The following is a 26,979-nucleotide window of genomic DNA, read 5'->3' as shown; positions in this document are numbered from 1 at the left end:
GCCATGGAAATGGTATTTGGCCAAAGTTGATATTGTATTAAAGCCATTGCATGCTAAAAGTGAAGCTTGTTGATGATGCATGTAATGATGGATTGACTACTCTTGAAATTTCTTTTTAGTATTCTTGAGTGGGGCATTGAGTCCTTTGTTTAACCATGACCAAAAATTGAAAGGGTGTGATGTGTGATGTATTCGACCATGGTAGGCACATGAGCATGGTTTATGCTTCTTGCATGATAGTTAAAATTTATGTTTTGAAGGGTTATGAACACCTTGAATTTCGCCTTGCACCTATATGTGTATATATGTTTGCACATGATGATTTGGTTATGAAATAAGTGATAAATATGTTTGTTTAAAGAAGAAATTGTTGAAGAATGTTTGAGAAACTTGCATGTACATTCGGCCTAGTACATATATGGTGTGAAAAACCTTGAAATTTATTGTTGATTGGTGCAAGTATGACTAAGTATAATCGGCCATATGAGTGCTTGATGCTATGTTAAAATTTTGAGCTCAAGTATGTGAATGTAAGTGTAAAAGCGGCCTTATAAGGGCTAAGTACCTTGGATTCCCTTTGATATTCAAACGACTAAAACGATTTATTTGTTAACATAAAGCTCAAGAGCTTAGAGGGCCATGATTGGATAAAGGGAAGGAAAAAGTGACCGAATAGCCGTTGAAGCCGCTTCGACAACATCCGAAGTAAGTCTTCAAGAAATGACCCTACTCAATTATGTGAAATGAAATATGGATGTGTAATGATTATTGATATATGTGTGTATGAGTATTTGAATGATACCCGGCTAAGTCCCAAGGCGATTATGCTAGTGATATGTTTGAGCCTTAGTAACGAAAATGAAACATGGATGTGTAATGATTATTGATGTATGTGTGCATGAGCAATTGAATGATATCCGGGCTAAGTCCCGAAGACATTTATGCTAGTAATTATATCCAGGTTAAGACCCGAAGGCAATTGTGCTAGTGACTACATCCGGGCTAAGACCCGAAGGCATTCGTGCAAGTTGTTAAATACGAGCTAATACCCGAAGGCATTTGTGCAAGTCGTTGTATCTAGGCTAAGACCCGAAGGCATTCGTGCATGTGGTTATATCCGGTTGTATTCCGAAGAAGCTTGGGCTGAAGGTGAGTGTTGGTTGCTGTAATAAATTTGATTAGTACGCTCGAAAAGCCCAAAGGATAAGGTATGTTTACATGTGCATTGAAAAAGTCGATATGTTTGAGTAACATTCGTTCAATCGACTAACGAATTTTCAGCTATTGAATTGGTTGATATCTTGTGAAAGTATATAATGATGAAGTGTGAAGTAAGTATGATTATGTGAATGTGTATTAATGAAATGATTCATTTGGCTATGTGAATGTAATGCTTTAGTTAAAGCCGATTTCATTGCTTGAGACTTACTAAGCATAAAAATGCTTACTCCGTTGCTTTGGCTCTCTGTTTCATAGATTTTGCTCGTTAGCGATCGGATACGGGATCATTGAAGTCAAGTCATCCACACTATCAAAGCCCCCATTTTGGTATAATTTTGGTTGAACTTTGAAATGGCATGTATAGGACTACCCTTGTTGGTTCAAATATGTTGTGATGTACATGTGTACGGCCATGCTAAAATGGCTCGTAAAAGTGAAGTACTAACTTAGACCATTTGTGATTTGTATATATATATGGTTTCATGATGTGATTATGGATTGGAAATGGGAGTGTTGGTCACATGATCAGCCATTGAATGGCTAAAATGATCATAGGTGAACCTATGTGTGGCAAGACTAGTTGGTTCATGGAGACTACAAAATAGGTAAGACCTACCTTAAAAACAGATGCTGCCAGCTGCAGTGACGTGAATGTGAAAAATCACCAAAATTTGTAGGGATGGTATTAAATAGTGAAAGAATTATGTAATCAAACCTTGATGAATCTACTTTCATATGAAAGTAACGAAATGATCATATGAACAGTATAACGAGAGATATTGAAGTTCTCGTGAGACAGGGCCAGAACGGTTTCTGGGTCCCCTGTCGCGACTTTGAAAATTTACTATGAATTATCCAGAATGAATTAAGAGTTATTCCATATATGTGCAGATTCCTTTTTGAGTCTAGTTTCATTAGAAACAAATGCCACCAGTATTAAAGCCCTGTACAGGGAGATATTCAAGTTGTAACGCGCGAAGGTCAGTGTAGTCGACCTCTGTAACATGGGTGACTTTAACTAATAAACTGTACCAATTGGCCCGACCAAAAATTCTAGAAATAAATCCATGGAAGGATATATGAGTCTACATTCAGGGAAAATTTACGGAATCAGTTTCCGAGTTTTGAAACTCGAGATATGATTTTTAAGGCGACAGTGATGCAGTTTTCCAGCCTGTCTGGAAATGCCAAATTGGTTTGTACTTTAAGAGGACTTGGCTCGTTAACCCCTCGTGTCCGACACCGGCGATGGTCTCGGGTTCGGGGTGTTACAACACGGGCGAGTGCCTAGGCCGTGTGTGACACACGGGCCACACCCGTGGGCATATGGCATGGTCGTGTGTCCCCTGAATCTAAAATGGTAAGTCTGTTAAATGAAAACGGGCTAGACACACGAGCGTGTGTCTTGGCCGTGTGAACTTAACAGAATGCTCAAGTCTTGGACACGGGGTGATTACACGGGCATGTCACAAGTCACATGAGCGTGTGACACTTCAAGTTAAAAGAAATTTTCCAAGGTGCCCAAAGTATATCAAACATTCTCGGTTTTGTCCCACATTGCCTTTAGGCATGTTTTAGGTCTCGAAGGCTTATTTAAGGGAAATAATTTACACATTTGAAAAGTTTTAAAGTGGAGCGTAACTTAGTGACTTGATTTAATATGTTTATGAACGTGAAATCCCAATAACGCCTTGAGCCCAATCCCGGTGTCGGATACGGGTGAGTGGTGTTACACTATCAGCTGTAATACTCGGTATAGTTGGATTTATATTTTTGATTATGGCATGTATAGGGCTAGACCTTATTATTTTGTATCTTTGAGAATTGATTAAATGTGTTGGTCTAGAATAGATTCTACTCTTTACATTGAGCCTTGAATGAGGGCTTTCATTTTGAGTCTATAAAAGATGCATCTCCACGGTTGAATGAATGTCTATTATGATTGCTTTGGTATTGGTTGGTATTGACATGAAAATAGGTACACTAGGGTGGCAAAGAGGCTTGGTAGATAGCCTCATATTGTCGACACGGGTAGATACACGGGCGTGTGTCTAGGCCATGTACGACACACGGTCAGCCCATACGCATGTGAGAAGGCCATGCGTCCCCTGCACCTAGAAATTTCAAGTCAAAATGCATGGTAAGGGTCACATGGGCAGAGATACGGCTGTGTATCTCAACCGTGTAGAGGGCACGGCCTAGTACACGGGCATGTACCATGGTCGTGTGATGCTAATGTCAGAAAGGACACGGGCGTGTTGTCCGTGTGAAAGGACACGGGCAAAGGACACGGGCGTGTGTCTAGGCCGTGTGAAGTCTGCACTTGTTTTATGAAAAATTGTAAAAATTAAATTGGCCACACGGGTGCAGGACATGGGCATGTCCCAAGCACATGGGCATGTGCCTTATACCCACACGGGCTTGTGGAACCTTGAAGCACAAAATTTTCTAAGTTTTTCTTGATGCCCAGTTTAGTCCTGAACCACCTCGAATGTATGTTTTGGGCCTCGTAAGCCCAATTAAGGGATAATTTTCATATGGAATGAAAAGCTTTAAATTGATCAAAATTTTATGGCCTGGTTTTCTATTATTGGTTGAGTTTAAGTTCGATAACACCTCAAGCCCTATCCTGGCATTGGATGCGGGACGAGGGGTGTTACATTTAGTGGTATCAGAGCTATGGTTTAGTCGGTTCTAGGACTAACCTATCTAGAGCACGAGTCTAGCTATACATGCCATAAATATATATTGATAGTGTAAAGATTTCTGACGATTATAAATTATGTTTTTCTTACATAGTAGATGGATCATGATAGAACCACGGTGGATGACGTGGAAAGTAATGCGTCGGCTCTCGTTAAGGGGACCGCGCTAGTAGAGAGTGAGCCCATGAGTATGGGCCAAGGCGGAGGGGCTAGAGAAGCCTACCTCCAAATGATGGATACTTGGTATTCAGAGTTTGTTCGTGTGAACCCAAACACTCCACCTCCCCCACCTACTCTGTTTCCTCAGTATGCCCTGGTAGCTCCGCAAGGTACGGACATGTTTAGAAGAGAGAAGCCTCCAGTTGACAAGATCTGGAAACAAAAGGTCGAGGAATTCTGGGCTAGCTTAGATGATGACTCGGAGAAGGCAAAGTTTTGGTTAGAAAATACCATAAGGGTGTTCGATGAATTATCATGCACACCTGAGTAGTACGTGAAGTGTGCAATGTCACTCTTACGGGATTCGGCTAATCAGTGGTGAAATACTCTCGTGTCTATGGGACCGAGAGAAAGAGTAACTTCAGAAATTTTCCAAGAAGATTTCAGAAAGAAGTACATTAGCCAGAGGTTTATAGACCAGAAAAGGAAGGAATTTTTAGAGTTGAAACAGGGTAATAAGATTGTGACAGAATATGAGTGTGAGTTTGTGAAACTCAGCAAGTATGCGTGGGAATGTGTATCCACTGAAGCTACCATGTGTAAGAGGTTTGAGGATGGCCTCAATGAAGATAGTCGAGTGTTTGTAGGTATCCTAGAATTAAAAGAATTTGTGGTGCTCGTTGAGAGAGCGTGTAAAGCGGAAGAGCTAGTAAAAGAGAGGAGGAAAGCGGCCATTGAGTCGCGAGATATAAAGAAAAGACAGATGGGGAAAGCACATCAGTCCTCATCCAAAAGATCAAAAGAATTTACTAACCAATCGAATGCTTCGGTGGGGTATTTGAAGAGAAACAAGAATCAATAGAATATGGCATCTAAAGCCCAGACTACTTCGGTTGCTAGTGTTGGTAGCACTTGGCCAAGTAGGCAAGAGTGTCCACAACGTGGAAGACGTCATTTAGGCGAATGCCGAGTAAATGAGAGGGGTTGTTTCAAGTGTGGGTCACTTGACCACTTTATCTGTGATTGTCCTGAGATGGACGAGAGAGGAAGAAAAGAAGATATGAAAGCAAGTAGTGCTCTCTTGAAGAGTAGGCCACAAAAGAACCCCAAGAGTAGGACTAGTGGTAGAGGCGAGTCAAGAGATGCCATGGTGAGGTCTGAAGGTAGAGCGCCAACGAAGACCTATGCTATACGTGCCCGGGAGGCGACAGAGTCTCCCGATGTGATCACGGGTACCTTTTCTATCTGTGATATAATTGTTCTTGCTTTAATTTACCTGCGATCTACCCACTCTTACATGTGTATAGAATTAATACCTCGTATGAATATGATAGTAGAGTCTATCGAGTTTGTAATAAAAGTGTCTAACCCAAGCATGTTTTAGTGGACCAAGTATGTAGAAATTGTCCTTTGAAAATTAGAGGCCATTATTTTCTGGAAAATTTGATGTTATTGCCATTTAAGGAGTTTGATGTAATCCTTAGGATGGATTGGTTGGCCTCTCATGGTGTTGCAGTGGAATGTGGATGAAAAGTAATAGAGTTTAGATATGAAGATGAGAATGTTCTTTGAGTTGGACTAGGTGAGTTAGAAAATCTGCCTGTAGTAATATCGTCATTAACTGCTGAGAAATATTTAAAAAAGAAGTATGAGGCTTATTTAGATTTTGTGCTGAATACTCAAGAGACAGAGTTAAGGATTGAATCAGTGCCGATAGTCTATGAGTCCACGGACGTGTTTCTAGAGAAATTATCTGGATTACCTCCAGTGAGAGAGGTCGAGTTTGAAATTGAATTGGTTTCTGGTACGACACCTATCTCGATCAACCGTATAGGATGGCTCCAACGGAGCTGAAAGAGATGAAAGCACAGTTGCAAGATTTGACAGACAAGGGCTTTACAAGACCGAGCTTTTCTCTGTACTCTTTGTGAAGAATAAAGATGGGCCGATGAGATTATGCATTCACTATAGGCAACTTAACAAACTGACAGTGAAGAGCAAATACCCTTTACCAAGGATCGACGATTTGTTTTATCAGTTGAAGGGAGCTACTATGTTTTCTAAGATCGATCTGAGGTCTGGTTATTATCAGTTAAGGGTTGAAGAGCGAGATGTGCCGAAGATTGCATTTCGGACAAGATATGGGCATTATAAGTTTCTTGTCATGCCTTTTGGTTTGACTAATGCCTCGACGGTATTTATAGATATGATGAACTGTATATTCAGGCCGTATCTGGATAAGTTTGTTGTCGTCTTTATCGATGACATACTGATCTATTTGCGCAATGAAAGAGAGCATGCAGAGCATCTGAGGGTTGTGTTGCAAATCTTGAGAGACAAATGATTATATGCCAAGTTCAGCAAGAGTGAATTTTGGCTTAAAGAGGTCGGGTTTCTAGGAAATATTGTGTCGGGTGACAGAATCCGAGTTGATCCAAATAAGATCTCCACTATTGTGGAGTGGAAACCACCGAGGAATGTAACAAAGGTTCGAAGCTTTTTGGGTTTGGTCGGATACTACAGACGGTTTGTAAATGGATTTTTTATGATAGCTACCCCGATAACTAGGCTACTGCAAAAAGACGTTAAGTTTGGATGGATAGAAAAGTGTCAGTAAAGTTTTGAGAGATTAAAGACTTTGTACAGAAGCCCCAGTGTTAGTGCAACCAGAGTTGTGCAAGGAATTTGTGATTTTCAGTGATGCCTTCTTAAATGGTTTGGGGTTGTGCCTATGCCTCGAGACAGCTAAAATCAAACGAGAAAAATTATCTGACCCATGATTTGGAACTAGTAGCTGTGGTGTCCGTGCTGAAGATTTGGAGACATCATTTGTATGGAGAGAAATGTGGGGTATTCACTGACCATAAGAGCTTAAAGTACTTGATGACTAAAAAGGAGATGAATTTGAGACAATGCTGATGTTAGAGCTGTTAAAGGATTATGAATTGATTATTGACTATCATTTAGGAAAGGCGAATGTAGTCACCGACGCCTTGAGTAGGAAGTCATTGTTTACCTTGAGAGCCTTGAACACTTGGTTATCTGTATCTAATAATGATTCGATCCTAGCAGAGTTGAGAGCCAGACTGACTTTTCTTCATGAAATTCGAGAAGCTCAGAAAGGTGATGAGAAGTTGCAAGCCAAGAGAAATCAGTGTGAGTCGGAAATTGAATCGAATTTTCGTATCGGTACAGATGGATGCATAATGTTCAAATATAGATTTTACGTACCCAAGGACAATGAACTTATTCAGAAGATTTTGAGTGAGGCACATGGTGGTTGTTTATCTGCTCACCCAGGTAGTGCAAAAATGTACAACGACCTTAAGAAAATGTATTGGTGGTCGGGTATGAAAAGAGACATTTCGAGTTCATTTCCGGTGCCAAGTGTGTCGCTAAGTGAAGGTGAACATCAAGTACCTTCAAGTCTACTTCAACCTATTATAGTTCCCGAGTGGAAATGGGATCGTGTCACTATGGATTTAGTGGCCAGTTTGCCAGTACCCCAAAAAAGAGAGATGCAGTATGGGTTATTGTCGACAGACAAACTAAGTCGGCACATTTCATACCAAGGCATCGATTACTCCCTCAAGAAATTAGCGACTTATATATTTCGAGATTGTAAGGCTTTATGGAGTGCCATTGTCTATTGTGTCAGATAGAGATCCAAGGTTTACATCGAGGTTTTGGAAAAAGTTACAAGAGACTTTGGGAACCAAGTTGAGTTTCAGCACGACATTTCATCCTCAAACTGACAGACAGTCGGAAAGAGTGATACAGATCTTAGAGGACGTGTTGAGATGTTGTGTTCTTGAATTTCAAGGAAGTTGGGAAAAAAACTTTCCATTGGTTGAATTTGCCTATAACAACAGCTATCAGTCGAGTCTAAAAATGGCGCCTTATGAGGCCTTGTACGAGCGAAAGTGTCGAACGCCCATATACTGGACTGAGTTGAGAGAGAATCAGATTCACGAGGTCGATTTGGTCAAAGAGGTGGAGGAGAAAGTTAAGTGATTTATGACTGCCTAAAAGCTGCCTCGGATAGACAAAACTCCTACGCGGATTTGAGACAAAAGGAAATTAAGTTTGAAGTCAGTGATAAAGTATTTTGAAAGTTTCCTAGTAGAGGAAAGTCCTCAGGTTTGGTAAAAGGGGCAGGTTGAGTCCTCGTTTCATAGGACCTTATGAGGTTACTGAGAAAGTAGGGCCTGTCGCCTACCGTTTAAATTTGCCACCAGAGTTAGAAAAGATTCATGATGTGTTTTACGTGTCCATGTTACGCCGGTACAGATCAGACCCTTCGCATGTAATCGCGCCAACTGAAGTTGAGATTCTTCCGGATATGACTTATGGTGAGGAGCCAGTCAAGATCTTAGCTCAAGAAGTCAAACAGTTAAGAAATAAGAATATATCACTTGTGAATGTTTTGTAGCATAGACATGGAGTTGAGGAAGCCGCATGGTAACCCGAGGAGTCTTTGAGATAGCAGTATCCGAACTTATTCACCAGTAAGATTTTTGAGGACGAAAATCTCTAAAGGAGGGAGAAATGTAACAGCCCGATTTAGGGCCTAGTCGAAAAACTAGTCTCGGGACCAAATTCAAAGTTATAAAATTTATTTTATTACTATTATGGAGTCATGGCATGATTATATTAGTGCATGAAAAATTTGGTGAGTCAATTTTAATGTTTGAGAGCCCAATTGCGAAAAAGGACTAAATCGCATAAAAGGAAAAAGTTTCATTTTAGTACCAAGATGTGTTAAATAGCTAGAGAACCAAAATTAGGGGCTTTTAAAGAGCAATTAGACCCCTAGAAACAAGGTGGTCGGCCATAGGAAGCAAATTTAGTCAAAAGGTCAATGTTAGGTGACTTGATGACATAATCTTGTGATAAAATAATACCTATGAGCTTAGCTATCAATTTATTTCTTCTCCATATCTTCTCCCCACCAAATATATTAGCAAATATGGAGGTTTCAAAGTTGAAAATTTTCAGCAACTTCTTCCTCTCATAATGTACGTGATCTTGATGATTTTTACATTTTTGGCATGCTTGTATCGTGGGCTTCAAATGAGAGGACTATTTTGAAAAAATGGTGAAAAGTCTAGGGATTTACAATAAGAGAGTTTATGTTGTTTCCTAAAATTTTATGGAAGAAAATGAATCTTAGAAAAGTTCTAAACAACTTTTGTGAAAAATGTTAGCATGAAAACACCTAAAGGGACTACTTTGTATAAGTTGAAAAATAGGTGGTAAGTGCATGAAATAGTGAGAATTTGAGGTTGCTATAAGAGTAAAAAGGGGTCGGATAGGCCTAGAATAAAAGTAAATTTGATAAAAATTAATTTTCGAGCATAGGGGCAAAATGGTCATTTCGCCAAGGTTTAGGGGCAAAATGGTCATTTTAACTAAAATGTAAATTTTAGATTTCCTAATTGTGTTTAATGACTAAATAAGAGCATTTTGCTATTATAGATCAAGATTCACCAAATTCGAACCTAGACTGGGGGAAAGCCAAGCAAATCGACTAAACCGACTAGTCGAGTACATTTTGTAATCCGAGGTAAGTTGTATGTAAATAATATATCTACCTTGTTAATACATGTATTTGCATTATCATTGAATTGATATAGCATGAATTGCTAAATTGTGAATTGAGAATGCTTAGTAATAATTGAGATAGTAGAAAGACCCCGTTAAAACCTTAGGAAACAAACCGGATATTCATGCTATGACATTTGGGTAATTTGTGTGCCAGTGTAAGACCATGTCTGGGACATGGCATCGGCATTGAGACGAGTGCCAGTGTAAGACATGTCCGGGGCATGCATTGGCCTCGAGACATAAGCCAATGTAAGACATGTCTGGGACATGCATTGGCTACGAGACATGTCAGTGTAAGACCATGTCTGGGACATGGCATCCGCAACTTAACCCATGTTTGAGGCTTATAGAATATCCGATAGTATTCCAAAAGGCTCAACTTTAAAAGTTATGGAAGTGAGTTAATAAGAAAAGTATAATAATGTTGTGAGTGGTACAGGTACCTATTTGGTATGCATGAGTATGAGCACAAAATAGAAAATGTGACTAGAGTAGACGGTAATGAGTAAGTCAAGCTTATGCCTATCTTTGTGCTCTTAGTATGTTGACTAGAGGTGAAATTGTTATGGTATATTTATTTATATGTAACTTACTAAGCTTTATACTTACTCTCCTTCCTTTCCCTTTTCTTTCAGTGCCGATTTACTTGCTCAAGGATCCCTTGAAGTTAGAGATATCAATCACACTATCTGCCGTAATATTTGGTATAGTTGGATTTATATTTTGATTATGGCATGTATAGGGCTAGACCTTATTATTTTGTGTCTTTGAGAATTGATCAAATGTGTTGGTCTAGAATAGATTCTACTCTTTACATTAAGCCTTGAATGAGGGCTTTCATTTTGAGTCTATAAAAGATGCAACTTCACGGTTGAATGAATGTCTATTATGCTTGTTTTGGTATTGGTTGGTATTGACATGAAAATAGGTACATTAGGGTGGCAAAGAGGCTTGGTAGATAGTCTCATATTGTCCACACGGGTAGACACACAAAGGCAGGTTCAGGCTGTGTGTGACACACGGTCAACCCATGGGCGTGTGAGAAGGTTGTGCATCCTTGGACCTAGAAATTTCAAGTCGAATGCATGGTAAGGGTCACACGGGCAAAGACATGGCCGTGTAACTCATCTGTGGAGGGCACGCCTAGTACACAAAGTGTACCATGGTCATATGATACCGACGTCGAAATAGAATACCCAGGTTTTTGCACATGGGCTGTGCCATGGGCGTGTTGTGGCTGTGTGAAAGGACACGAGCAAAGGACACGGGCGTGTGTCTAAGCCGTGTGAAGTCTGCACTAGTTTTATAAAAAATTGTAAAAATTAAATTGGCCACATGGGTGCAGGATGTGATAGCCCAAAATAGACCCTAGCCGGAATGTGGTTTCGGGACCACTAAACCGAGTCATAAAAATAATTAATTGTTATATTCTATGCTTACTATGTGTGTGCATGCATATGTGGAAATTTCATTCTCTAATTTTACCCATTTGTATGAGAAAGTATTAAATAGGGATCAAAGTGAAACATGGTGAAATATGATAGGCTAATTTTAAATGGCTTGTTAGTACATGTTAACAAAAGGTGGAGTTGCATGTCAAATAATCCCTTCCTAAGGAGGAGTGGCGCCATGACAAGGTTATATGAAGGGAACATGTTTCCAACATGTTTTGCTAGTGGTGTATGTAGGAAGTCATAAAATAAAGACTAGCATTAAAGAAAAAAAAATTGTTCATCCATTCTAAACACTTTGGCCGAATGTCCTAAAGAAAGAAAAGAAAAATTTGTTCATCCTTTCTCATCTTCTTGGCGAAAATACTAAGGGAAAAGGGGAGGATTTTTGCTTCATGCTTGGGTTGGAAGAGACCTAGAAGGAGATTTGGCTAAGTTTGCATCAAGATTAAGGTATGTATGAGGTTGTGTTGGGAGTTTCATGCATGGTTTGGTTGCTAATTTGATGTGCATGTTAGCCATGGCTCAAATCCTTGTTATGCCATGGAAATGGTATTTGGCCAAAGTTGTTATGGTGATAAAGCCATTGCATGCTAAGTGTGAAGCTTGATGATGATGCATGCAATGATGGATTGTCTACTCTTGAGTAAGATTTTGAGTTTTCTTTTGTGTTTAACCATGATTGAAGTTGAATGGAGCATGATTGTCATATTCGCCATGATGCATTCATGAGCATGGTTCATGCTTCTTGCATGTTAGTTAAAATTTGTATTTTGGATGGCTATGGACACCTTGAAATTCGCCACGCTCATTTTGTATATATATGTTTGCACATGATGTTTTGGCTATGAAGTAAGTGATGAATATATTGGTTTAAAGAAGAAGATGTGGAAGAATGCTTGTGAAATTGCAAGCACAATTCGCCTAGCACACATATAAGTGCTTGATGCTATATTATAAGTTTTAATACAATGTGCAAAGCATTAACTAGTAAAATGCATGCTGTTTTGTGAGGTATTATGCAAAATTGACCTCAACATGTACATGAATATTCGCCTTGGGTAGCCTATTGAAGGCCTTAGCTTTTCCTTGATGCTCAAATAAATTGTATTGAATTGCTTGATGTAGTATAAAATGTGCATGACCATTGTGTATTCAAGCTAAAGAGTGGCCATATGACCATTTAAACTCCTTGTCATATTCGCCATAAGCAAGCACAATGAGGTTTTAATAAATTGAATTTGTTTGAATTAGCTCAAGAGCTAAGAGGGCCACAATTGGACAAGGGAAGGAAAAGGTGATCGAATAGCCAAAAAGCCGCTCGACAACATCCGAGGTAAGTCCTCAAGAAGTGACCTTACTTGAATTATGTGAGATGAAGTATGGATGTGTATGATTATTGATTTATGTGTATGAGAAATTGAATGATACCCGGCTAAGTCCCGAAGCGAATATGCTTGTGAATATATATGCTTGAGCCTTAGTAACGAAAATGAAATATGTATGTCCAATGATTATTGATGTATGTGTACATGAGAAATTGAATGATATCCGGCTAAGCCCCAAGACAATTATGCTGGAAATTATATCCGGTTAAGACCAAGGCAATTGTGCTAGTGGCTATATCCGGCTAAGACCAAGGCATTCGTATGAAGTTATTCTATCCGGCTAAGACCAAGGCATTTGTGCACGTGATTATATCCGGTTATATTCAAGAATCTTGGGCTGGAGGTGAGTGTTGGTTGCTGTAATGAATTCAATTAGTACACTCGAAAAGCCCAAAGGATAAGGTACGTTATATGTGCATTGAAAGTCGACATGTTTGAGCAACATTCGCTCAATCGACTAATGAATTTCAGTTATTGAATTGATTGATACTTTGTGAAAGTATATAATGATGAAGTGTGAAGTAAGAATGTGTATTAATGAAATGATGCATTTGGCTATGTGAATGTATTGCTGTAATTAGAGTTGATTATATTCCTTGAGACTTACTAAGCATAAAAAATGCTTACCCTGCTACTTTGGCTCTCTGTTTTATAGATTTCGCCGATAGCAATCGGATTCGGGATCAATAAAGTCGAAGTCATCCACACTATCCACGCCTATTTTGGTATAAATTTTGGTTAAACTTTGAAATGGCATGTATAGGACTACCCCTTGTTGGTTGAATATGTTGTGATGTATATATGTACGGCCATGCTAAAATGGCTCGTAAAAGTGAAGTATCGACTTAGATTCATTGTGGTTTGTATGTATATATTTGGTGTCATGATGTGGCTATGGCTTGAAATGGGAATGTTGGTCATATGATCAGCCATTGGCATGGTTAAAATGATCATATATGAACCTATGTATGGCAAGACTAGTTGGTTCATGGAGACTACCAAATAGGTAAGACCTACCTTAAAAACAGATGCTGCCAGCTGCAGTGACGTGAATGTGAAAAATCACCAAAATTCGTAGGAATGGAATTAAATAGTGAATAAGCTATGTAAATGAACCTTGATGATTCTATTTTCATATGGAAGAAACGAAATGGTCATAGGAGTTACATGTTAAGAGATATTAAAGCTATTGTGAGACAGGGCCAGAACGGTTTCTGGGTTCCCTGTCGAAAATTTAAAAATTTACTATAAATTATCCAAAAATAATTAGGAGACATACCTTATATGTACAGATTCCATTTTGAGTCTAGTTTCATTAGAAACAAACGGCACCAGCATTAAAGCCCTGTACAGAGAGATATTCAAGTTATACCGCGCGAAGGTCAGAGCAGTCGATCCCTGTAACATGGTTGACTTTAACTAATAAACTGTACCAATTGGCCCGACCAAAAATTCTAGAAATAAATCCATGGATGGATATATGAGTCTAAATTCAGGGAAAATTTACGAAACCAGTTTCCGAGTTTTGAAACTCGAGATATGATTTTTAAGGCGACAGTGACGCAGTTTTCCAGCCTGACTTGAAATGTCAAATGGATGGGCAAAACAAGTGAACTTGGCTTGTTAACCCTCGTGTCCCACAACCGCGATGGTCTCGGTTCGGGTGTTACAATTTTATTGGTATCAGAGCCACGGTTTAGTCGATTCTAGGACTACCGTGATGTGTTTGGGGTCTAGCTATACATGCCATTAAATGATGAATCGATAGTGTGGTGATTTCTGACAATTTGACTTTGTGTTTGTTTATAGCAATGGATCCCGATCCCAACCGAGCGATAGCTGATGATGTGGAGAGTGTGGCGGCTGCTCCGCAAGCAAGGGACAGCGCCGGCGGACTCTCAACCTATGGCCAGCAATCCTAATGACGAGGCTAGGCAAGCCTTTTATAGTGTGATGAACGAATGGTTTAATCAATACATTCGAACCAACACTACTGTTCCACAACCTCCATTCCCGACAAATGCAACCCCAGTACCTACAATACCTCCGTAATCGACCAAATAAGGTCAAGTAAGCCCCAATCGATAGGATTCAAAACATGGGGCCACTGAATTTAAGGCTACGGATGATGATGATGCCGAGCGAGCTGAATTTTGGTTAGATAACACTATCCGGTGCTTGATGAGCTATCCTGTACACCCGATGAGTGCTTAAAGTGTACCATCTCCTTGCTACGTGAGTCCGCCTACTATTGGTGGAGTACTCGACTTCGTGGTGCCCAGAGAGCAAGTGACTTGGGAATTCTTTCAAACCGAAGTTTCAAAAAGTATATCGATCGAGATTCATCGACCAAAAGCGGAGGGAATTCCTTGATCTTAAGCAAGGTTCGATGTCGCCATCGACTACGAACGAAAATTTGTGAGGCTTAGCCAGACGCGAGAATGCATTTCGTCCAAGTCGTTATGTAAACGCTCGAGGATGGGCTGAATGATGATATAAGGATGTTTGTTGGCATCCTCGAGATACGAGAGTTCGAGTACTTGTTGAGCGAGCTTGTAAAGTCAAGAGCTTAGAAAGGAGAAACAAAAAGCTGATGTGGGAACCGGAGAATTCGAAGAGGTCTTGGAAAGTCTCTTCAACAAGCATCAAGAGATTTCGAGATGATGTGAGCCGGTCTAGAGGCGTTTCGGCTTTTCTAGACGAGGACGCGATCGACCCCTGTGACCACACGAGTCACCTCGATCGCCGGTGGTGGAAATGATCGCCGAGAGAGGCGGAGTGTCCACATTGTGGCAAATGGCATTCGGGAGCTGTTGGTTTCGTGATCGCCCTCGCTATAAGTGTGGATCGGCCGACCACTTTATGAAGGATTGCCCGAGGATGCATGAACAGAATGTAAGTCGAGTGCAAACCCGGTGCTACCATCGCCGAGGTAGGCCACCTAGAAATATGGGCAATGTCGTGGCGGTCGAGAGGATCTAGAGATGCTACCATCGATCCGAGGCTCGTGCTCTGCTAGGACTTATGCCATACGCGCACGCGAGGATGCTTCCTCTCCGGATGTTATTACCGGTACTTTCACTCTTTTCAATACAAATGTGATTGCTTTGATTGACCCCGGTTCTACTCATTCATATATATGTGAAACCTTAGCATCCAAAGAAGACTTTGCCCATTGAGTCTACTCGAGTTTGTAATTCGGTGTCAAACCCTTGGGTCATTACGTGCTTGTCAACAAAGTGTGCAAGAAAAGTCCCCTAGTGTTCCGAGGTTCTTGTTTTCCGCGGACTTGATGCTTTTGCCGCTCAATGAGTTTGACGTTATTCTTGGTTTGGATTGGTTGACCATGCACGATGCGGTTGTAAATTGCAAGAGCAAGACTATCGATTTGAGGTGCGCGAATAATGAAATAATTCGGGTTGAGTCTACGGACTTAAAGGGGTTGCCACCGTAATATCGCCGATGTTGGCCCGTAAATATGTAAGAAAAGGGTGCGGCGTACCTTGCGACGTGTTTCGATGACAAGGAATCGAAAAGAAACCCGAATCTGCGCCCGTGGTTTGTGAATACCGGATGTTTTCCCAAGAATTGCCGGGTTTACCACTGTTCGGGAAATAGAATTTGGCATCGAATTGGTACTGGTACCACTCAATTTCGATAGCTCCATATCGTATGGCACCAACGGAATTAAAGGAGTTGAAAGCTCGATTGCAAGAATTGGTGGATAGAGGTTTTGCTCGCCCGAGTTTTTCGCCTTTGGGTGCGCCAAGATTGTTCGTGAAGAAGAAGGATGGAACCATGCGGTTGTGCATCGACTATCGTCGCCTTAATAAAGCGACGATAAAGAACAAATATCCGCTACCACGTATTGATGACTTGTTCGATCAATCAAGGAAGCCTCGGTGTTCTCGAAAATAGATTTGAGATCGGGCTATTATCAATTGCGAATCCGAGATTCGGACGCACCCAAGACCGCCTTGAACGAGATATGGTCACTATGAGTTCCTAGTGATGCCGCTTTGGGCTCACTAATGCCCTCGCGGTATTTATGGATTTAATGAATCGGATCTTTAGACCATATTTGGATCGATTCAGTAGTCGTGTTCATTGATGACATCTTGGTCTATTCAAGAAATGAGACCGAACATGCTTGAACACCGAGGTTAGTGCTGCAAATTTTACGGATAAGCAATTATATGCTAAGTTCAAGAAGTGTGAGTTCGGTTAAGAGAGGTTAGCTTCTTGGGTCATGTGGTATTCAGACGGTATTCGAGTCAACCCAATAAAATTTCAGCCATACTTAATTGGAAGCCTCAGAAATATTACCGAGGTTCGAGTTTTTGGGGCTTGCTTAGGTTATTACCGACGATTTGTAAAGGCTTCTCAACATAGCCACGCCGATGACGGTTACTCCAAAAGGATGTTAAGTTCGAATGGACGGAGAAATGCCAAAAAAGTTTCGATCAATGAAAACTTATTTGACTGAAGCCCCAATTCTTGTGCAACCCGAGTCCCAAGCAAGGAGTTTGTCATCTATAGCGACGCCTCTCTACTTGGGTTAGGTTGCGATTAATGCAAGAAGGTCGAGTTGTGGCCTGCGCGCCGAGGCAATTAAAGCCACATGAGAAAAATTATCCGACTCATGATCTCGAATTGGCGCCATCGTATTCGCCTTAAAGATTTGGCGACATTACTTATTTGGTGAAAGGTGCCATGTATACTCGGATCACAAAAGTCTCAAATATTTGATGACCCAAAGAGACTTAAATCGGGACAAAGACGTTGGCTCGAGTGTTAAAGGATTATGAGCTGATCATTGACTATCACCGTGGAAAGGCGAATGTGGTTATGGATGCCTTGAGTCGTAAATCGTTATTCACTTTACGAGCGATGAATGTGCACTTGTCCGTCCGATCCGACAAAGTGTGTTAGTGGCTGAATTGAAAGCCAAACCATTATTGACACACCAAATTCGAGAAGCTCGTAAAGTCGACGACGAGTTGGTTGCAAAACGGGCTGCGTGTTCAACAAGGACTCGGAGTTTCAAATTGACGATGACGATTGTTTGAGGTTCAAAAGTCGTCTGTGTGTCCCAAAGAATTGAACTCATTTCGATAATTCTGAATGAAGCCCATTGTAGCCGAATGGCAATCCACCCGGGGAGTACGAAGATGTACAATGATTTGAAACGCCGGTTTTGGTGGCATGGTATGAAGCGAGACATCTCCGACTTTGTTTCGAGATGTTTAATATGTCAACAAGTGAAAGCGGAACATCAGTGCCTTCAGATTACTTCACCAATCACGATACCCGAGTGGAAATGGGATCGAGTCACAATGGACTTTGTATCCGGACCGCCATTGTCGACAAGTAAGAAGGATGCGGTTTGGGTCGTGGTAGATCGATTGACTAAGTCGGCCCACTTTGTCCCCGTCAGACGCACGGATTTTTCAATGGACAAATTAGCGGAATTGTACGCTTTCGATTGTGAGATTACACGGGTGCCTATTTCCATCGTGTCGGATAGAGATCCGAGATTTTCCTCGCAATTTTGGAAAAAGTTGCAAGAAGCTTTGGGTACCAAGTTGCATTTCAGCACCGCCTTTCACCCCCAAACCAATGGTCAATCCGAGCGGATAATTCAGATACTTGAGGATATGTTAAGATGTTGCGCCCTCGAGTTTAGTGGTTCATGGGAACGGTATTTGCCGTTGATTGAATTCGCTACAACAACAAATTTTCAATCAAGTATTAAGATGGCACCCTACGAGGCCTTGTCCGGTCGTAAATGCCGTACACCATTGTTTTGGACCGAGCTCGGTGAAAGCAAGATTTTCGGTGGATTTGATTAGGGATGCTGAATGTAAAGTGAAAGTAATCCGTGAAAGTTTGAAGATAGCCTCCGATCGTCGTAAGTCGACGCGGATCTGAAGCGTAAGGATATCGAGTATCGTGGGTGATAAAGTGTTTCGTGGTATCGCTTGGAAAAAGATACTCGTGTTCGCCGTAAGGGCAAGTTGAGCCCGAGGTTCATTGGACCATATGAGATATCGAGCGAGTCGGTCCAGTGGCATATCGCTTGATTTTGCCCCGAACTCAAAAGGTTCACGATGTCTTTCACGCTTGATGCTTCGACGCTATAGATCCGATCCATCGCACGTGATTAGTCCATCGAAATTGAAATTCAAGCTAATATGAGTTATGAGGAAGAACCGATTCGTATCCTATCACGAGAAGTGAAAGAGTTGCGAAACAAGCGGGTTCCGCTAGTGAAAGTGTTGTGGCTCAAGCACGGGATAGAAGAAGCTACTTGGGAGACCGAGAACTCTATGAAAGAGCGATATCCAAACCTATTTACCGATAAGATTTTCGGGGACGAAAATTTCTTAAGTGGGGGAGAGTTGTGACAGCCGAAAATAGACCCTAGCCGGAATGTGGTTTCAGGACCACTAAACCGAGTCATAAAAATAATTAATTGTTATATTCTATGCTTACTATGTGTGTGCATGCATATGTGGAAATTTCATTCTCTAATTTTACTCATTTGTATGAGAAAGTATTAAATAGGGATCAAAGTGAAACATGGTGAAATATGATAGGCTAATTTTAAATGGCTTGTTAGTACATGTTAACAAAAGGTGGAGTTGCATGTCAAATAATCCCTTCCTAAGGAGGAGTGGCCGGCCATGACAAGGTTATGGGCAAGGGAACATGTTTCCAACATGTTTTGCTAGTGGTGTATGTAGGAAGTCATAAAATAAAGACTAGCATTAAAGAAAAAAAATTGTTTATCCATTCTAAACACTTTGGCCGAATGTCCAAAAGAAAGAAAAGAAAATTTGTTCATCCTTTCTCATCTTCTTGGCGAAAATACTAAGGGAAAAGGGGAGGATTTTTGCTTCATGCTTGGGTTGGAAGAGACCTAGAAGGAGATTTGGCTAAGTTTGCATCAAGATTAAGGTATGTATGAGGTTGTGTTGGGAGTTTCATGCATGGTTTGGTTGCTAATTTGATGTGCATGTTAGCCATGGCTCAAATCCTTGTTATGCCATGGAAATGGTATTTGGCCAAAGTTGTTATGGTGATAAAGCCATTGCATGCTAAGTGTGAAGCTTGATGATGATGCATGCAATGATGGATTGTCTACTCTTGAGTAAGATTTTGAGTTTTCTTTTGTGTTTAACCATGATTGAAGTTGAATGGAGCATGATTGTCATATTCGCCATGATGCATTCATGAGCATGGTTCATGCTTCTTGCATGTTAGTTAAAATTTGTATTTTGGATGGCTATGGACACCTTGAAATTCGCCATGCTCATATTGTATATATATGTTTGCACATGATGTTTTGGCTATGAAGTAAGTGATGAATATATTGGTTTAAAGAAGAAGATGTGGAAGAATGCTTGTGAAATTGCAAGCACAATTCGCCTAGCACACATATAAGTGCTTGATGCTATATTATAAGTTTTGGGCCACAATCTGCAAAGCATTAACTAGTAAAATGAATGCTGTTTTGTGAGGTATTAAGTGCAAAATTGACCTCAACATGTACATGAATATTCGCCTTGGGTAGCCTATTGAAGGCCTTAGCTTTTCCTTGATGCTCAAATAAATTGTATTGAATTGCTTGATGTAGTATAAAATGTGCATGACCATTGTGTATTCAAGCTAAAGAGTGGCCATATGACCATTTAAACTCCTTGTCATATTCGCCATAAGCAAGCACAATGAGGTTTTAATAAATTGAATTTGTTTGAATTAGCTCAAGAGCTAAGAGGGCCACAATTGGACAAGGGAAGGAAAAGGTGATCGAATAGCCGAAAAAGCCGCTCGACAACATCCGAGGTAAGTCCTCAAGAAGTGACCTTACTTGAATTATGTGAGATGAAGTATGGATGTGTATGATTATTGATTTATGTGTATGAGAAATTGAATGATACCCGGCTAAGTCCCAAGGCTAATATGCTTGTGAATATATATGCGCTTGAGCCTTAGTAACGAAAATGAAATATGTATGTCCAATGATTATTGATGTATGTGTACATGAGAAATTGAATGATATCCGGCTAAGCCCCAAGACAATTATGTTGAAATTATATCCGGTTAAGACCAAGGCAATTGTGCTAGTGGCTATATCCGGCTAAGACCAAGGCATTCGTATGAAGTTATTCTATCCGGCTAAGACCAAGGCATTTGTGCACGTAATTATATCCGGTTATATTCCAAAGAATCTTGGGCTGGAGGTGAGTGTTGGTTGCTGTAATGAATTCAATTAGTACACTCCAAAAGCCCAAAGGATAAGGTACGTTATATGTGCATTGAAAGTCGACATGTTTGAGCAACATTCGCTCAATCGACTAATGAATTTCAGTTATTGAATTGATTGATACTTTGTGAAAGTATATAATGATGAAGTGTGAAGTAAGAATGTGTATTAATGAAATGATGCATTTGGCTATGTGAATGTATTGCTGTAATTAGAGTTGATTATATTCCTTGAGACTTACTAAGCATAAAAAATGCTTACCCTGCTACTTTGGCTCTCTGTTTTATAGATTTCGCCGATAGCAATCGGATTCGGGATCAATAAAGTCAAAGTCATCCACACTATCCACGCCTATTTTGGTATAAATTTTGGTTGAACTTTGAAATGGCATGTATAGGACTACCCTTGTTGGTTGAATATGTTGTGATGTATATATGTACGGCCATGCTAAAATGGCTCGTAAAAGTGAAGTATCGACTTAGATTCATTGTGGTTTGTATGTATATATTTGGTGTCATGATGTGGCTATGGCTTGAAATGGGAATGTTGGTCATATGATCAGCCATTGGCATGGTTAAAATGATCATATATGAACCTATGTATGGCAAGACTAGTTGGTTCATGGAGACTACCAAATAGGTAAGACCTACCTTAAAAACAGATGCTGCCAGCTGCAGTGACGTGAATGTGAAAAATCACCAAAATTCGTAGGAATGGAATTAAATAGTGAATAAGCTATGTAAATGAACCTTGGTGAGTCTATTTTCATATGGAAGAAACGACATGGTCATAGGAGTTACATGTTAAGAGATATTAAAGCTATTGTGAGACAGGGCCAGAACGGTTTCTGGGTTCCCTGTCGCAACTTTAAAAATTTACTATAAATTATCCAAAAAGAATTAGGAGACATACCTTATATGTACAGATTCCATTTTTAGCCTAGTTTCATTAGAAATAAACGGTACCAGCATTAAAGCCCTGTACAGAGAGATATTCAAGTTATACCGCATGAAGGTAAGAGCAGTCGATCCCTGTAACATGGGTGACTTTAACTAATAAACTGTACCAATTGGCCCGACCAAAAATTCTAGAAATAAATCCATGGATGGATATATGAGTCTAAATTCAGGGAAAATTTACGAAACCAGTTTCCGAGTTTTGAAACTCGATATATGATTTTTAAGGCGACAGTGACGCAGTTTTCCAGCCTGACTGGAAATGTCAAATGGATGGGCAAAACAAGTGAACTTGGCTTGTTAACCCCTCGTGTCCGACACCGGCGATGGTCTCGGGTTCGGGGTGTTACACAGGACATGGGCGTGTCCCAAGCACACGGGCGTGTCCCAAGCACACGGGCATGTCCCAAGCACACGGGCATGTGCCCTATACCCACATAGGTGTATGGAACATTAAAGCACAAAATTTTCTAAGTTTTTCCTGAGCCCCGGGTTAGTCCCGAACCACCTCGAATGTATGTTTTGGGCCTCGTAAGCCCAATTAAGGGACAGTTTGCATATGAAATGAAAAGTTTTAAATTGATTAAAATTTTATGGCCTGATTTTCTATTGTTCGTTGAGTTTAAGTTCGGTAGCACCTCAAGCCCTGTCCTGGCGTTGGATACGGGCGAGGGTGTTACAAGCACTTTAACAAATAGAACACATCTTTTACATTTTACGCGATTAAGTCATTTTCTTAATTTAGACATCCAAATGATAAAATTATCACACGAAACATTAACACATACTGTAAACACCAAAAATAATATTAAAATAATTTTTTAACCTCGAATTTATGGTCCCGAAACCACTGCTTCGAATAGGGTCTAAATCAGGCTCTTACAACTCTCCCCCTTTAGAGATTTTCGTCCCCGAAAATCTTACTAGTGAATAGGTTTGGATATTGTTTTCTCATAGCATCCTCGAGTTCCCACGTAGCTTCTTTAACCCCGTACAATCTCACAATTTTGAAAATGTAACTTAACAAGCTTATCAAATGAATAATCTGTACGAACCCGGTTGAAATGAGCCAATTTAGTCAATCTATCAACAACAACCCAGATTGCATCTTTCTTACTCGGTGACAAAAGTAAACCCGATACAAAATCCATTGTGATTCTGTCCCATTTCCACTCTAGAATCATAATCGATTGAAGTAAACCAGACAGAACCTGATGCTCAACTTTAACTTGTTGACAAATTAAGCATTTCGAAACAAATTTTGAGATATCTTGTTTCATACCATGCCACCAATAAAGCTGTTTCAGATTATTATACATTTTTGTACTTCCCGGATGAACAGATAGACGATTATTATGAGCTTCTTTCAAAATCATATGAATCAAATCTGGATTTCTCGGAACACAAATCTGACCTCAGAATCTCAAACAATCGTTATTATCAACATGAAATTCTGAATCAATATTCAAATCACATTGAACCCATTTTGCTAACAATTCATCATCAATCTTCTGAGCCTCATAAATCTGTGGAATAAATAATGGCTCTCGCTTTCAACTCAGCTAAAATCGAACTATCATCAGACAAAGTTAACTGAGTATTCATCACACGCAATGCAAACAATGATTTCTGACTTAGAGCATCAGCAACAACATTTGCTTTTCTCGGATGATAGTCAATTACAAGCTCGTAATTTTTTAACAATTCTAACCATCTCTGCTATTGTAGATTCAGATCTTTCTGAGTCATCAAATATTTTAAGCTTTTGTGATCAGAATAAACGTAAAATTTCTCACCAAATAGATGGTGGTGCCAAATCTTCAACGCAAACACTATAGCTATCAATTCCAGATCGTGTGTCAGGTAATTCTTTTCATGCGGCTTCAATTGTCTCAAGGCATAAGCTATAACTTTGCCTTCCTGCATCAAAATGCAACCCAGACCTTTAACAAAGCATCACTATAGATCACAAATTCTTTACCCGATTCTGGTTGTACTAACACCAGAGCTTCAGTCAATAGGGCTTTCAACTGATCAAAGCTTTTCTGACACTTTTTAGACCAATCAAATTTCACATCTTTCTGAAGCAATTTCGTAAACAGAGTCGCAATCATAGAAAAGTCTTTTACGAATCGGCAATATTAACCAGCAAGTCCCAAAAAACTGCGGACTTCAGAAACATTTCTCGGAGGCTTCCAATCCAAAATAGCTGAAATCTTGCTCGAATCAACTCAGATACCAGATGCCGACATAACATGTCCCAGAAAATTGACTTCTCGTAACCAAAATTCACATTTGCTAAACTTCGCATATAAATGCTTATCTCGCAATGTCTCAGAAGCACTATTCTCAAATGTTCAACATGCTCGCCATCACATGAACAAATCAAAATATCATCAATGAATATGACAACAAATCAATCTAAATATGGTCTAAAAATTATGTTCATCAAATCCATAAAAATAGCGGTACATTTGTTAATCCGAAGGCATAACTAAAACTCATAGTGTCCGTACCTTGTTCAAAAGCGCTTTTGGCACATCAGAGTCTTTCACTTACAACTGATAGTAACCAGATCTCAAATCTATCTTTGAAAGCACTGTAGCCCCTGTCAACTGATCAAACAAATCATCTATCTGCGGTAAAGGATATTTGTTCTTGATCATCACTTTATTGAGCTATCGATAATCGATGCACGTTCTTATAGTTTCATCTTTCTTTTTCACAAACAAAACTGGTGCACCCCAAGGAGAATAACTCGGTCATGTGAAGCCTCTATATGTCAATTCTTGCAACTGAGCTTTCAACTCTTTTAATTTAGTCGGTGCCATTCTGTACGGAGTTATCGATATCAGAGTAGTTCCTGGTATTAATTCGATACCAAACTTAACTCCTCGGATCGGTGGTAAACTCGGTAACTCATTAGGAAACACATTTGGATATTCACAAACAACTGGCACAGATTCAATCTTCATTTCAGTCACTTTCATGTCAAGCACATAAGCTAAATAAGCTTCGCAACCCTTTCTCACATATTTCTAAGCTAACATCATTGAAATCACAGCTAGCAATCCGTTCAAAACATCTGATTCAATTCGAATAATCTTATTACTCTAACATCTCAAATTAATCATCTTTCGTTTGCAATTCACGACAACATCATGCAATATTAGCCAATCCATACCCAAGATTATATCAAACTCGTCAAATGGCAACAGATCGGCGGAAAATAGTTGTCTCAAACATTAATGAGACAATCCTTGAACACTTTGTCAACTAAAACACTCTTACCTAGGGGTTCGATACTCTAATCATGAATTCAATAGACTCTACAGGCAATGTCTTACTTTTCACTAAGTTCATGCATATATATGAATGTGTTGATCCTGGACCTATAAATACAATCACAAAAGTATCATAAAGTGTGAAAGTACCAGTTATAACATCTGGAGATGACATTTCTTCATGTACTCGAATAGCGTAGCTCGTGCAGGTGCTCTAGCATCAGATCTCGCTGTAGTGTCTCGCATCACACCTCTACTACCACTCACATTTCCCGTGTTTCTCGGTGGTCTACCTCTATCTGCAATGTTACTTGACCTCATGTTCTGAGCATTATCTTTTTCAGCTAACTCTGGGCAATCTTTTATAAAGTGATCTCGTGAACCACAACTGTAACAAGCCCTGTTATTACTTTTCCCCCAGCAATCACCAAAATGTTGTCTTCCACATTGTTGACACTCAGGCTTAGCGTCTTTTGTGTTACCAACTCTCGATACTGATGTGGTTTGAGCTTTACGATTAGTGTATTGCTTCTCGTGATCTCTACTCTGATATCCCGTTGAAGCTGTCGATCGATTAAAGTAATCTTTTGATTTCTTCGACGAAGAATGATAAGATTTAGTCATCGATCGCTTCTTCGAATCTCTAGCCTCTGAATCAGCTTTTCTTTTTTCTTTACTGAGATCTTCGGCCTTACAGGCCTTCTCAACCAGGACTATGAATTCTTTCAATTCAAGTATCCCAACTAATAGTTTTATGTCTTTGTTCACTCCATCAACAAATATTTTACACAAGGTCTCTTCAGTAGACACATATTCCCAGGCATATTTGCTTAAACGTATGAATTCTCTTTCATACTCAGTAACAGTCATCCGGCCTTGTTTCAATTCCAGAAACTCTTTATTTTTCTAATTGAGGAATCTCTGGCTTATGTACTTTTTTCAGAACTCAGTCTAAAAAAATTCCCAGGTAACTCATTTCCTAGAAACCACCAATGTCAATGTTTTCCACCAGTGATATGCAGTATCTCTAAGCAAGAATTCTAAGCATTTTATACATTCTTCTGAAGTACAGGACAGTTCATCGAGTACTCAAATAGTGTTCTCAAGCCAGAACTCAGCACTCTCAGCATCATCATCAACTGTAGTTTGAAACTCTTCAACCCTGTGTTAACGAATCTTATCAACAGGTGGTTTACTCAATCGAATCGGATCTATTACTTGTGGTACAACCAGGACTTGTTCAGGAACAGGTGGGGTGGAGGTTGTTGAGTAGCTGGATTCGTTCATATTAATTTTGTGAACCATTTAGTCATCATTTAGAAGAAGGCTTGCTTAGCCTCTCCTCCTTGACTACTAGATATCAGCCTAGATTCAATCGGTACTACTCCTTGAGCGGGAGTAGGTGCATTGCTTTCAACATCATCAGCTATCGCTCGTTTAGGATCCATTTGCTATATGAAAAATACATTTCAAATATCAAGAATCATCACACTATCATAGTTATATATATGGCATGTATAGCTAGACTCTCACTTGCTACGTTAGTCCTAGAATCGACTAAACCGTAGCTCTGATACCAACCAAATGTAACACCCCTAACCCATATCCATCGCCAGACTAAGGTTAAGAGGCATTACTAGACAATTGAAACATTTCGAATTCATTTCAAAATCTAAACGTCATACTTCATTATATCATAATCAAACATCAACATAAAGTCTCTTTCTTAGGTCATCGAGACCTTAAACATGCTTCAGAAATGGGTCAAGACTAAACTGAGCTCATACAAAATTTTTCAAAACTTAAACATTTTTCATAGTTATAAAGGTCACACGCCTGTGTGAGCAGGCCGTGTGCCTCACACGACATTAGACACGCTCGTGTGTCTAAGCCGTGGCAAAACAAGGCATACATCCTGACTTGTCCATACGGCCACAAG

The sequence above is a fragment of the Gossypium arboreum genome, chromosome 2 (assembly GCF_025698485.1).
Source record: "Gossypium arboreum isolate Shixiya-1 chromosome 2, ASM2569848v2, whole genome shotgun sequence".
Taxonomy (NCBI): domain Eukaryota; kingdom Viridiplantae; phylum Streptophyta; class Magnoliopsida; order Malvales; family Malvaceae; genus Gossypium; species Gossypium arboreum.
This window is presented reverse-complemented; position numbering follows the sequence as displayed.